A 12,436-nucleotide genomic window follows, 5' to 3' on the forward strand; every position below is an offset into this window, starting at 1 on the left:
AATTTCCATAAAAATGAAATCAGATCATATTCCAAAAGTAACAAATAGGAGGCCTAGAACCTAAAAATGCCCAATATAAATCTTTTTATTACAACTCACTCAAGGCTAACTACTGTGTTGCTTGTAGAATCTACTTGGTGTGGGGAGCTGTGTTATTCTGTTACTTAAGTTCTCCTCTTGTGCCCCTATCAAAGCCAACTGTGAAATGAGAGATGGTTTCAATGTTTGGATGTCATACGACAGAGCAGAGCAAGAGCTGGTTTGGAGAAAAGATACATTTGATGTGGGATCTTGAATATGATATGCTAATGAACAAAGTCAACAGAGTGCCCTCAAATAGTTAGAAATATTGTTTGGAGTTCAGCAAAGAGTCAGAGACTGCAATTAAGAGAAAGAAAAAAAAAAACTATTGCCATCAAGTCAATTCCAACTCATAGTGACCTTGTAAGACAAAGTAGAACTGCCCCATAGGGTTTCCAATGACTGTCACCACCTTTCTCCTGCGGAGCAGCTGGTGGGTTTGAGCCACTGACATTTCAGTTAGCAGACAAGTGCTTAACCACGGTCCCGCCAGTGCTCCATAGAGACTACAACAGATAGTTGAAATCATGCAAGATGATGGCATTTTAAGAAAGAACAATAAACAAGATGACTGAGGAAGATGAGGTGGTAGAGACAAAGCCTTTCCTAACCTTTGGCTTCTTCAGCTTTTGTCTCTCTGATTTCAAACCTCATTTCTGGTTTCAGCCAGCATAGCAATACTACCCTTTTGTATTTTTACGCTTGCCCAAGCAAACATTGTTTTAAAAGCATTTCCTGGTAAGCAAAAAGGGCTTGTTGATTACTTTAAGGCACTTTGAAAAAAATCAACCTGTGATTCACTAAAATGTTGTCCTGGACATTCAGGACATCAGACAGCCTTCTGTGTGAAGGACTTCTGGATAAAATCACCTCAATAACTCAGTAGCTTAGCGCTAGCCAAGGATGGGGATAAGCTCTAACATAGATTTGCTGTTGTTGGCTGCCATGGAGTCAGCCTCCAACTCACAGCAACCCCATGCACAATGGAACGAAACACTGCCTAGTCCTGCACCATCCCTGTGCTTGGTTGTGGACTGGACCGTTCGGATTCATGGAATTTTCACTGATTTTCTGAAGTAGATGGCCAGGCTTTTCTTCCTCCTCCTTTCTAGTTTGGAAGCTCCCCTGAAACCTGTTCAGCATCACAGCAACACACAAGCCTTCACCGACAGACGAGCGGTGGCTGTACATGAAGTACATTGGCCAGAAATCGAACCCAGGTCTTCCTTATGGAAGGCAAGAATTCTACCACTGAACCCCTAATGCCCCCTAGCTTATTCTAAATTCTACAGTGCAGCATGCAGGAAAAAAGCAGAGTGCTGAGCAGAATCCCCTTGAAGGCCATTTGTAGTATGGTATCATGAAGAACACAGAAGCTGTGATGTCAGTGACCTGGGTTTGAATCAGGGCATGGAACTGGTTCATTCCAGTTGGAACTCCTGCTGAGAATTTGCATTTCTAGCAGGTTCCCAGGTGATGCTAATGATGCCAGTTAGGGACCAGTTCTAAGAACCACTAGTAGAGCACAGATTCTCAGGATTTATTATACATGAGCATCACCTGGGGATCTTGCTAAACTGTAGATTCTGATTTAGTATATATGGGGTGGAAATTTAATTCTCAGCAGAGGTTGGAACTGGAAACAGCCCGGTTCGAAGTCCTGGCTTGAATCCTACCACTGGCACAGTTTGTGCCTCTACAAGCTCAGTTTCCCCGTCCGTGAAATGTGTGCCTACCTCACAGTACTCTTGTGAGCATACACTGTGATCAGGAGCCATGAAAAGCAGGCAGCTGGCAAAGTTGCAGGCTGATAGCAGGTCGTCAAGCATCTATCACCTCATTTGTCACCATTAAAGCTGGCATCAGGGGAAACAAGGTAGATCACTGGGCTCTGTGTAAACAGTCATGGGGCCAGGATGGAATTATTGTTCAGAATACACAGAATGCCCACTCGGGACAGCCCAAAGTGATTTTTAGTACTGACTGACTGTATAGAAAACGTTTCTCGAATGTTGCCCCTTCTCTTTGTATTAACCCAGAAAGACAGCTCGAATGCAGCCAATACAAATATGAAACATCTTTTCAAGAATATATACATATTCTTATCATGGTCTCTAAAGATCTAATATTGTTTCTTAATGATCTTGAAATGAAAGGAAACCGATTATTAGTTGATAGCATTACTTTTCCATGACATGAAGTTGAGAAGATAAAGCTCAATTGAACCGACAACCTTATCTTAAAGGTACTTTAATTTAAAGATGTAAATGTCTTAAATTTTATTATGCACACTCTTGCCACAGGACTATATGTTTTTTTTTTTTTTAATGAATTGGCTTTTGCATTAAATATAGGTATAAAATAAAAGGAGATGCCCAAATGCAATGTTGCTGTAAAAACCACATGGTTAGAGAAATATTGTGACTTTTGAGAGCTTCCTAACTCCAATAAAGACACACAATAAATATGACCAATATGGAAACACTTGTTAAAGAAGGTAACATCTATTACACAGCAGTACTCTGATTCTAACAATTCAGACTTAATGAAACATTCAGAATATGCTATTACTGATACTGTTCATCTAAATGTGCTATTACTGATATTGTTTCATTAGGCATACAATTTCTTGCTCAGTGTTTTCACGCCTAAGTGACCTCTAAATTGGTCTGCTGCAAATCGCTGCTAATGGACTCACAGCTATCGGCACCACTCAGCCGTTTATAGACACCAAGCAACACAGGGAAGAGGCTGGGATTTCTCACGAGATAGAACTCATTGCCGTTGAGTTGATCCTGACTCATAGCGTCCTTAGAGAGCAGAGGAGAACTACCCGATAGGGTTTCCAAGGCTGTAAATCTTTATAGAAGCAGACTGCCACATCTTTCTCCCGTGTAGCAGCTGGTGGGTTGGAACCACTGACCTTCCGGTTAGTAGCCAAGTGCTTAAACACTGTGCCACCAGGGCGCCTATCTCAGGAGACAGCTGAATCTGCAAAAACAAAGTATCGTTCCTTTTCTCCACAGTATCATACTTTCTTTTTCCTTTTTTCACCTTTTACTTTCCCCTACCATCCCCTGCTCTCTCCTGCACTCTCTTCTCTTCTCTCTCGGATTCCCTTCACCGCTTTTCCCATAAACACCTGAACTGGGAATATGGCTGAACTGATTCCTAGAGTGGAATGCTTTGCTCTCTAGAATAATAGAACTCTTTGCTCAGAATTTTGATTCTTAGGAAAATGCAAAGTGAAATTTATCCAATTGCTCTATTACAAGTGGCATTCATATCTGTATCCATAAGGCCAACACCATAGTTGATAAGTGAAAGGGGGCATAGATTCTGAAGCTAGGTAGACAGTGTGAGTTCAAACCTTGGATTTCAATACTTGATCATCCTAGAGCTGAGTCCCTGGGTGGTGTAAATGGTTAATGTGCTCAGCTGCTAGCTGAAAGGTTGGTGGTTTGAGTCTCTCCAGAGGTGCAGTGGAAGAAAGGCCTGGCAGTCTACTTCTAAAAAATCAGCCATTGGAAACCCAATGGAGCACAGTTCTACTCTGACACATACGGAGCTGTCATGAGTCAGAATCGACTCCAGGACAATTGGTCCACTGGCTATATCCTGGAGCAAATTACCTATCTTCACAAGGCTTTTGTTGACTATCTGGAAGATGAGGGTAATAACGGGGTCTGCTTCACAGATTTTCACACAGATTAAAATTACTCATGTATATGATTCCAACTCGATGACATTCTAGAAAAGGCAAAGTTATACAGACAGTAAAAAGATCAGCAGTTGCCAGAGGGCGGGTAGCAGGGAAAAACAGGTGCAATGGGGATTTTCAGGGCTGTGAACCTATTCTGGAATAGTGGACACATGATATTATGCAGTTGTCAAAATCCGTAGAACTGTACAAAACAAAGAGTGAGCTGTAGTGCAAACTATGGACTAAAGTTAATAGTAATGTATTAGTATTGGTTCATCAGTTGTAACAAATGTACCACACTAATGCAAGATGTTAGTAACAGTGGAAACTGTGAGTTGAGGAGAGAGGAGGTAGATAGGAACTCGCTGTACTATCTGCTCAATTTTCTGTAAACCTAAAATGGCTCTAAAAAAATCTACCATTGTTAAAAGAAATTATTCATTTATTCAACAAATACGTGCCTGCTCTAACTTGACATTACTCAATGCGCTGGTGATACAGCAATGAACCAAACAGACAGAACCATGGTTCTATTGAAGCCTACAGTCTGTTGAGAGGTGATAAATGATAAACAAATAAGTATAGAATATGATGTCAGATAATGATAAATGCAATGAAGATAATGCATATGAAGCCCTTAGCACCGTGCTTAGTGTGTAGGAAGTGTTTAATAAATATTCACTCATTCAGGGTAATTTCCAGAGATGCTTGCCTGGTGGGAAGGCGATCCTAGCAGGAAATGAACAGAATCCCTACTAATCTTAGCCTTGCGCTGAAAGCACAGAGGCAATGACTGCCTGAAGCAAGGGATACTTAGCCAGCTGCTTGGACAGAAGGGAACACAGAACATTCCTTCTCCCCTCTACACAGGCAAATCGTGTAGCCACGTGCCCTCCGGCTCATGAAAGGTGAAAATAAAGGCCATTTTGTTCTGCCCGTAAAATAGTGTGCTCAGTGGCACAGAGAAAGAAAGTTATTTTTACCCTGACAAAGTCCCTCGTAAAAATAATGTATAAGAATCTATTGATTTTTTGCAGTCATTTTTGTTGTTGTTGTTTTGTTTTCCTTGAAGTTTTGTGCTTACCATGCCCAAGTCCGGGGGATTTAGTTTGGATTCAGACAAGTCTCATCAAGGAGTCATTGCAGAGGCTCTGTTGAAAATAATGGCAGGGCAATGAAGTGACCCAGGCATTCACGTCATTTGCACACTAGCTGCAAGAAAAGGGTTCAAAGCCCCGCTAGGCCTGGGAATGTCTCTCCTATAAATAGACAAGGAAAAGAGCAGACATAAGAGGGAACAGCAGGGAACGGAGACACAGGAAAACACCCAATGAAGTGTCAGAGGCTTGCATGCTATAAACCACTTGGCATTTATGCATACGTAATTAAACAACAAAGCAGCATGAGGCTTGATATTTGGGAGGTTGCCCCGCCTGTCTTTTACAGTCCGTCCCTAGCAACTTCAGAGAAATAACACCATTAACTGGGGAGTGCTGCATCTCTTCTCTGGCGCACATTTATTCTTAATTTATCATTGGGGCCATCATCCCTAAGAAAAGCAGTGTTTGGGCTGCTTCCTATTGGATTGGCAATGCCACCAAGTGACTCCAAGAGGGAAAGCCAATTCGTTCCTTCAATTTATGTCTTTTGAAGCTGGATGCTTGCTGGAATCAATCTAATGGGCCATTTATGACACAATAATCCCCATCCGTTAGGGCTGCATCTGCCCGATTTATCAAATCATTTGGACAGCATAGTATAGTATAATTTTAGACCTCCAGAGTAAAGCACGAGGTGCCACTACTGACTACAGATTGCTTTGAGGATAAAGAACATATACATGATTTTACAAATAATATATAGGTATGCGTGTATGTGTTTAAGTACTCATCACATAGTGCCTTGGGATAGAAGCAGGAAATAGTTGCAGTCATTTGCTACAGGCTGAAGATATTCGTAAACCATGATTATAAATTTAACACATGAGGCAGGAGTCAACGCTTATTTGTGCTGAAGGCTGAAAGAGGCCTTGGGGCTCTGCTGCTTAAGAGTTAAAGGAGTTCAAATAGCCATGCTTACTCCTGTTTTGCAAAGTCTGCAGGTATAATTCCCCTCTTTGGCCCTCACCGTATTTGCTTGGATTGTCTGTCCCCCCAGAAAAGCCAAGAATCCTTGAAGTACCGAATATTATCCATGTGATGTTGAGAGGATAGAACTACTTAAGTTTCATAGGGTAATTCTCAGGATAAAATAAGATGAGTTATGAAAAAATTGGCTAGCACATGGAGAAATCATCAGCAACTGGTGTATGTGTTTGAGAAACAATAAGAAAAGCAGTGTTTCTGGAATTCAGTAGATTCAGAAGATCATGGGGCGAGAAGAGGTCAGAGAAGTACTATCTTATACTTAGTTTCTAGCAGAGTGATACATGCTGGAAGGCATGAAGGAAGAATAGAGAGAAGGAGGGAAGAAGGAAGAAAGGAAGGCTGGTAGGTATTGCCACGAGCTCAGAATATAAAATGCTGGACGTGGTATATCCCCGTTCCACGTCTGTTCTGTTTTGTTTTGTCTCACTGCTCACACCCTTATTTAGTATACTTTAATGCACATGAGGGAAAAGAAAATATTTCTTTTTTGTTTGTCTGTGTCCTTGCTTGTTTAGCTTCTAAAATAAGGTGGCGTGTTAGAAATAGCACAGCCTTGTCATTAGACAAAAAAGGTCCCAGTTCCATCTGTGCCACTTTCTAGCTGGCTGATTTTAGACAGGTTACTGAGTCTCCATTTCTTTCTTTAAAATGTGTACAATTCCTGTACCATAGGATTGTTGTGGGATTAAACGAGAAGCCTGGGTAGCATGAATACCGTATTTTTGCAAATAACGCACTCACATAATAATGTGTGCGTGCACACACAACGTGCATAGCGGGTCTAGGAGAATAATGTGCTAGAGGGTTGTGTGGTTGGCAAAAAATGTGTAACGCACTTGTTATTTGCGTAAAAATATTTTATTTACTTCCTTAAAGAGAGCAGACAGTAGCTGAGGTGGAGAAGTTCCCTGGCATATGGACACACACCCACTGGCGGTTATCCCTTATACCAGCCCTCTTCCTGCCCCCAGAGGCTCCCAGCCGCCTGCGTTACTTACAAACGCTAAGTAGTGGGGTACTTTGCTCTTGAGCTTTCTTTTTCCTATACATTCTTCAGTATCAAAGTTGTGCCTCACTTTTTTCAGGCCTCTGATTTCTAAATTTGGTAGGGCTTCTATATATAATAACGAGCCCTGGCGGCACAGTGGTTAAGCGCTTGGCTGCTACTTGAAAGGTTGGCAGTTTCAACTTACTAATCGCTCCACAACAGAAAGATGTGGGAGTCTGTGTCCACAAGATTACAGCCTTTGAAACCCTATAGGGGCAGTTCTACTCTTTCCTACAGGGTTATGAGTCAGTTCTATATATATATATATACATATATATATATATATATACACCGGAGTTGAAAAATCAAAACAAATCTGGTGATTTTTTATTATATTTCCTGGGGTACTGAAGTCTGAGCAGATGCCCCACTCTAATGATCCTGGCTGACCCATTCCTGGCGGCCTTTAGGGAAAGACTGTTGTCTGCAGTAGGATCTTGGTAAACAGCAAGGAAGAATCCTGGTTATCCTCAAACAGGACTGTGGACATGATCTCCTGAACTCACTGTGTTGTGCCCGTGAAGAAACCTTTCAGTAACTTTTTCCTCAAATAGCAGATTTCATTGATGAAAGTTTACCTGACATCTTGGTTATGTATCTTCAAAAGGAACTTTTTATCTATAATACAAATATTAGTTCTGTCCATTTTTTTTTTTTTTCCTTCTTAGTCAGCCATGCCCTAGTGCTCATTTTGCAGTCCCTGGGTACTGCAAAAAGATAACACTCTGGGCTGCTAACAGAAGAGAGTTGAAAGTTCGAGTCTACCCAGAGGTGCCTTGGAAGAAAGGCCTGGGGATCTACTTCTGAAAAATCTTTGAAAACCCTTCGGAGCAGTTCTACTTTGACATAGATAGGGTTGCCATGAGTCAGAGTTGGCTTGACAGCAACTGGATAACTGGTTGAAGGTGTGAAAGAAGCAACTTGGGAGACATCTGCTTATTTTAGGATGCAGACAATAGTGTGTCTCAAAGTGTGTCTTGAAGTACTTTCTTAAAAGGCAGGATTCTTGGCCCCTGTTACCCATATGCTGATTCAGAATCCAATGATTTTGGGTCAAGAACACTGCATTTCAGGAAATTTTCAGGTGACTCCTCTGCAAACTTCAGAGTTCCATTTGCAGGGCAGCAGCAAGAATAACTGAGAAAGCATTTGGATAATGCATAATTTGCCTGCATTGCTAAGAGTCCTCAAACCTTTGCTAGTGCAATGTGAAGAAGGATACATATTCCTTCAGCACTTATTGTATACCCAGTGTTCTGCCAGATACATTCCATGCAGAATCCCATTTATTCTTTACAGCGAAGCTATGAGAAAAGGTTTCTTATTATTCCCATTTTCCAGATGAGTCAACTGAGTCTCATGGAGACTGAACAATAAGAGGTTCATCACACAGCCGGTAGGTAGCAGAACACAGCTGTCTGCCCCAAAGCCAACATCATGGCTCCTGTGTGGTTAAAGTCCCATTTCTTTTAGCAGATCCCTACATGATGTCCTTTCCAAAGACTTCCTTGGTCATTCCTTCAATTTATTTTCATCAAACTGAGTTGTTTTCATTAGTTACGATCTTTTATGACTTGTGTTTCTGTTTATTACTGACAATATGCTTTTCCTACAGTGCCTCGGTAGTTAAATCCACATGTTACCATCTGTCTGGCCTTTTAATAGAATGTACTTATTTGCACAATCAGTGCCCTGTACAGCTGTTTATTTCTTGGCCCAGCTGTAGATTAATTATAATGCCCATGTTTATGTTCTTATGGGTGCTGTTCTACAGTCATTTTTTAAGTCAGTTATTAAAAATGCTAGATGACATAAAAATGGTTGTTCTTTTTACTTCTTATGAAAAATCTCCTAGTTTAAAATGCCCAAGTTCTAATTCAAGGACTGAAACTGATTTTGTTGGAGGAAATTTATGGAAGCTAACAGAGATAAATACGATGTGCTTTTCCCCTGTAATAAATGTGATATTATTTTATGAAGACAACGGATGCATTTAAAAACAAAAAACAAACACTGCCACACAACTCCTAGAATAAATAGGTTGCTGCATTTAGAAAACCACTGGAGTTTAGCATTCCAGGGGTGGCCTACTTGAGTTCAGCTCCTTAAGAGTTGAAATATAGTTTAAACCTTGTCAATGCCATCCTTTCCACTTCTCTCTTTTTTTTTTAAATTTTTTTTTTTTATTGTACTTTAGGTGAAGGTTTACAGAACTAATAGTTTCTCATTAAACAGTCAGTACACATATTGTTTTATGACATGGGTTAACAACCCCACGACATGTCAACACTCTCCCTTCTCGACCATAGAGGACCTTTTTATTTTTTTTTTGGTGAAAATATACATAGCCAAAAGATACACTATTTCAAAAATATCTACATGTACAATTCAGCGACATTGATTATGTTCTTCCAGTTGTGCTGCTACTCTCGCTTTAGATGAAGGTTTACAGAACAAAATAGTTTCTCAATAAACAGTTAGTACACATATTGATCCTTTTTACTTTTCATATTCATGATCGTTGGCTTCTGTGAATCCAGCTTGATAGAACTCTTGATAGAAGAAGTTAACAGGGGAGATTCCAAAAGGACAATATTGTATGATCTCACTGATATGAAATACTTAGCATAGACAAATGTATAGAGATCAGAGTTTAATAGTGGTTACCGGGGATGGGAGGTAAGGGGTAAAGGGAAATCACTGAGTTTCTGTTTATGGTGATGAAAAATTTGGCAATGGATGTTAGTGATGGTTGCACAACATGATTGATGTAATTGGTCTCACTGTACAAGTGAAAGATGTTGAAGTGGCAGATGTTGTGTTATCTATATTTTTACAACAATAAAAAAAGAAGTTAATAGAGAAGCTCCATATTTTGAAAGAACATTCTGTAAGTCGGACTTGCTTAGCCAGCACCAAGTATGGTGAGAAGCCACCTTATTCAGATTAGCAGTGAAAGTCCAGGGTCCCCTTGGCATGGACAGTGTCGAGAGGAACCCCATGCTGCTTGGGCATTCTGCTGATATATTTTTCACTCTCAGCGAGTAATGTCCTTAGATATTAGTCTACGGCTGCTGCCTCCAGTGAAAGCAGTAAAAAGTTCCATATTACTGGAGAATTATGCAAAATAGCCAATTGACATAGTTGTAAGAACATAGTGTACTTTAAAATGCACTTGGAAAATTACTGTACAAAACTAAAAAGGAAGTCACCTACAAGCCTACTCTTTAAAGTGATGTATATTAATAAAGGAACGTCCCATCCTTCTACTCTCAAATCCCAGCACAGCCTTCCTTGATTTTTCCATGTTCCATAAACACAGCTATATGTACACATGCATATACCTACACATTATCTAAGGGTAAGCGCCTTCAATACTCACAGTTCTGCAACCTGCTTGTTTTTACTTTTTCAATTAGCAATACATCATGGTTATACGGCGGGCAGTTCTACTCTGTCCTATAGGGTCACTATGAGTTGGAATCAATTCAGTGGCAATGGGTTCGGTATTTGGTATCTATTTATAACTCATTCTTTAGTTTTACTAATTATTATTGATTATTTTCGTGGGCTACAATGTAACCATTTCTCTTCTGCGGTGGAACTTGCTGCTTATTTTCTGTATTCTGCTATTAAAATAATATGCACAGACAGTGAAGTCAGATCAGGGTTTGAATCCCAGATCTGTCACTTACTAGGCATCTTTGCTTGGGCAATTTACTTATTTTATTCTGAGTCTCCTCTTTCTTTAGATATAAAATAAGGAATATAATATTGTTTCATGATTGTTGTGAGGATAAAATAAGATTATGTGTATAAATAAACAGTATAGTTTATGTAACTATTTAATAAAAGGCATAATCTATAAATCCAACAACTATTATTAAACAACTTAGATATTTTGTTTATTAAATAGTTCAGAATTTTCTGAACTTTAGTTATTTACATACCACTATTATAATTTCACCCTATCTGTGAGGTACTTTGCCAATGATTTACTTAATATTATGTGTAAGTAAATTTACTTACAAAGTGAGTTGTTGTAAGGTGGAAGCTTTATTTATATACCTATCATGAAATAATAAATTTGAATGAAATCACACTTTCATAATAAACACAAAATATATTCAAAACTATTAAAATAAATATATTCTGTATTAGCCAAGGTCCAGGAAGAAGACAGAAACCACAGTGATAATATGAACAGTGAAAATTTAATATAAAGCATTAATTATTACAAGGTGGTTATAACTACTAAAAGAGGTAAAAGGGAATTCTAAGAAATAGAGACACAGCAAATACAAGGAGAAGCTATCTCTAGGGCTGAGGAGCAGTATTTAAGGACGGAACTAGACAAACGAAAGAGCCCTAACCCCACAAGGCTGAGATTCTGATCTCCTTGGAGAAGGTGTGGCTGCAGCCTTCTGGATGGTAGAAAGGTTCATTGGCGTGACTTGGGGCATAGCGGATTCACAGGAAGTCACCAGTTGGCTTATCAGTGGATTGGAGCTAGTTCTCCAGAAACTGCTTACTGGGGTACCTAGGAGACTTGCTGGAGCACGAGGGCCATCAGCTCTTGCACATCATTGGAAGTCACAAGAGGAAGAAGCAGGTGTATGGGAACCAGGAAGAAAAGTCCTTTGCTCTTTGATGTCTTACAGCATCCCTCCAGTACTCTTTACTGACAAAGCCCAACACTACATTAGTTGTCAAAAGAGAAATATTTACAGGATCTAGCTGAGATACCATTGCCCGTCTGTCACTTTGTTGTAGAGTGGTGGCTTGCATATTGCTATGATGGTGGAAGCTATGCCACCAGAATTTCAAATACCAGTAGGGTCACCCTTGGTGGATAGGTTTCGGCAGAGATTCCAGACTAAGACAGACTAGGAAGAAAGGTGTGGAGATCTTCCTCTGAAAATTAGTCATCGAAAACCCAAACCCTATGGATCACAACAGAATATTGTCCGACATAGTGTTGGAAGATGTGCTGCCTAGGTTGAGAGGCACTCAAAATACACAGCAGCTGCAACAATAGATTTGAGCCTACCAATGATCGTGTAGTTGGTGCAGGACCAGGCAACATTTTGCTCTGTTGTACGTGGGTTCACAAGTCAAAGCCGACTCGACAGCAACAACAGCTAAGATTACAAAGCAGCATTAAGAAGGAGGCACTTGGAGCTGAGAGGAAATATGACAACCACACACGTGTTTTCACTTACCCCCTAAAATAATCTTATGTAGTACCAGTAGAGCATACACCAGTTGGGAAACACTGACATGGAACACTGAGTTTTAAATATACAACTTCACAACCATCATCACATGTGATTCTCGCATCCTCTCTGCAGGTGAACAGCGTTGATGGTGTAGCTTTAAGGATTCCGTTTTACAGATTAGGAAACCAAGGCAGAAGTTTACTCATTACTTATGAACATCCATTTAGCTACTACCCTC

Source organism: Trichechus manatus, unplaced genomic scaffold (genome assembly GCF_000243295.1).
Source record: "Trichechus manatus latirostris isolate Lorelei unplaced genomic scaffold, TriManLat1.0 scaffold00014, whole genome shotgun sequence".
NCBI classification, from domain to species: domain Eukaryota; kingdom Metazoa; phylum Chordata; class Mammalia; order Sirenia; family Trichechidae; genus Trichechus; species Trichechus manatus.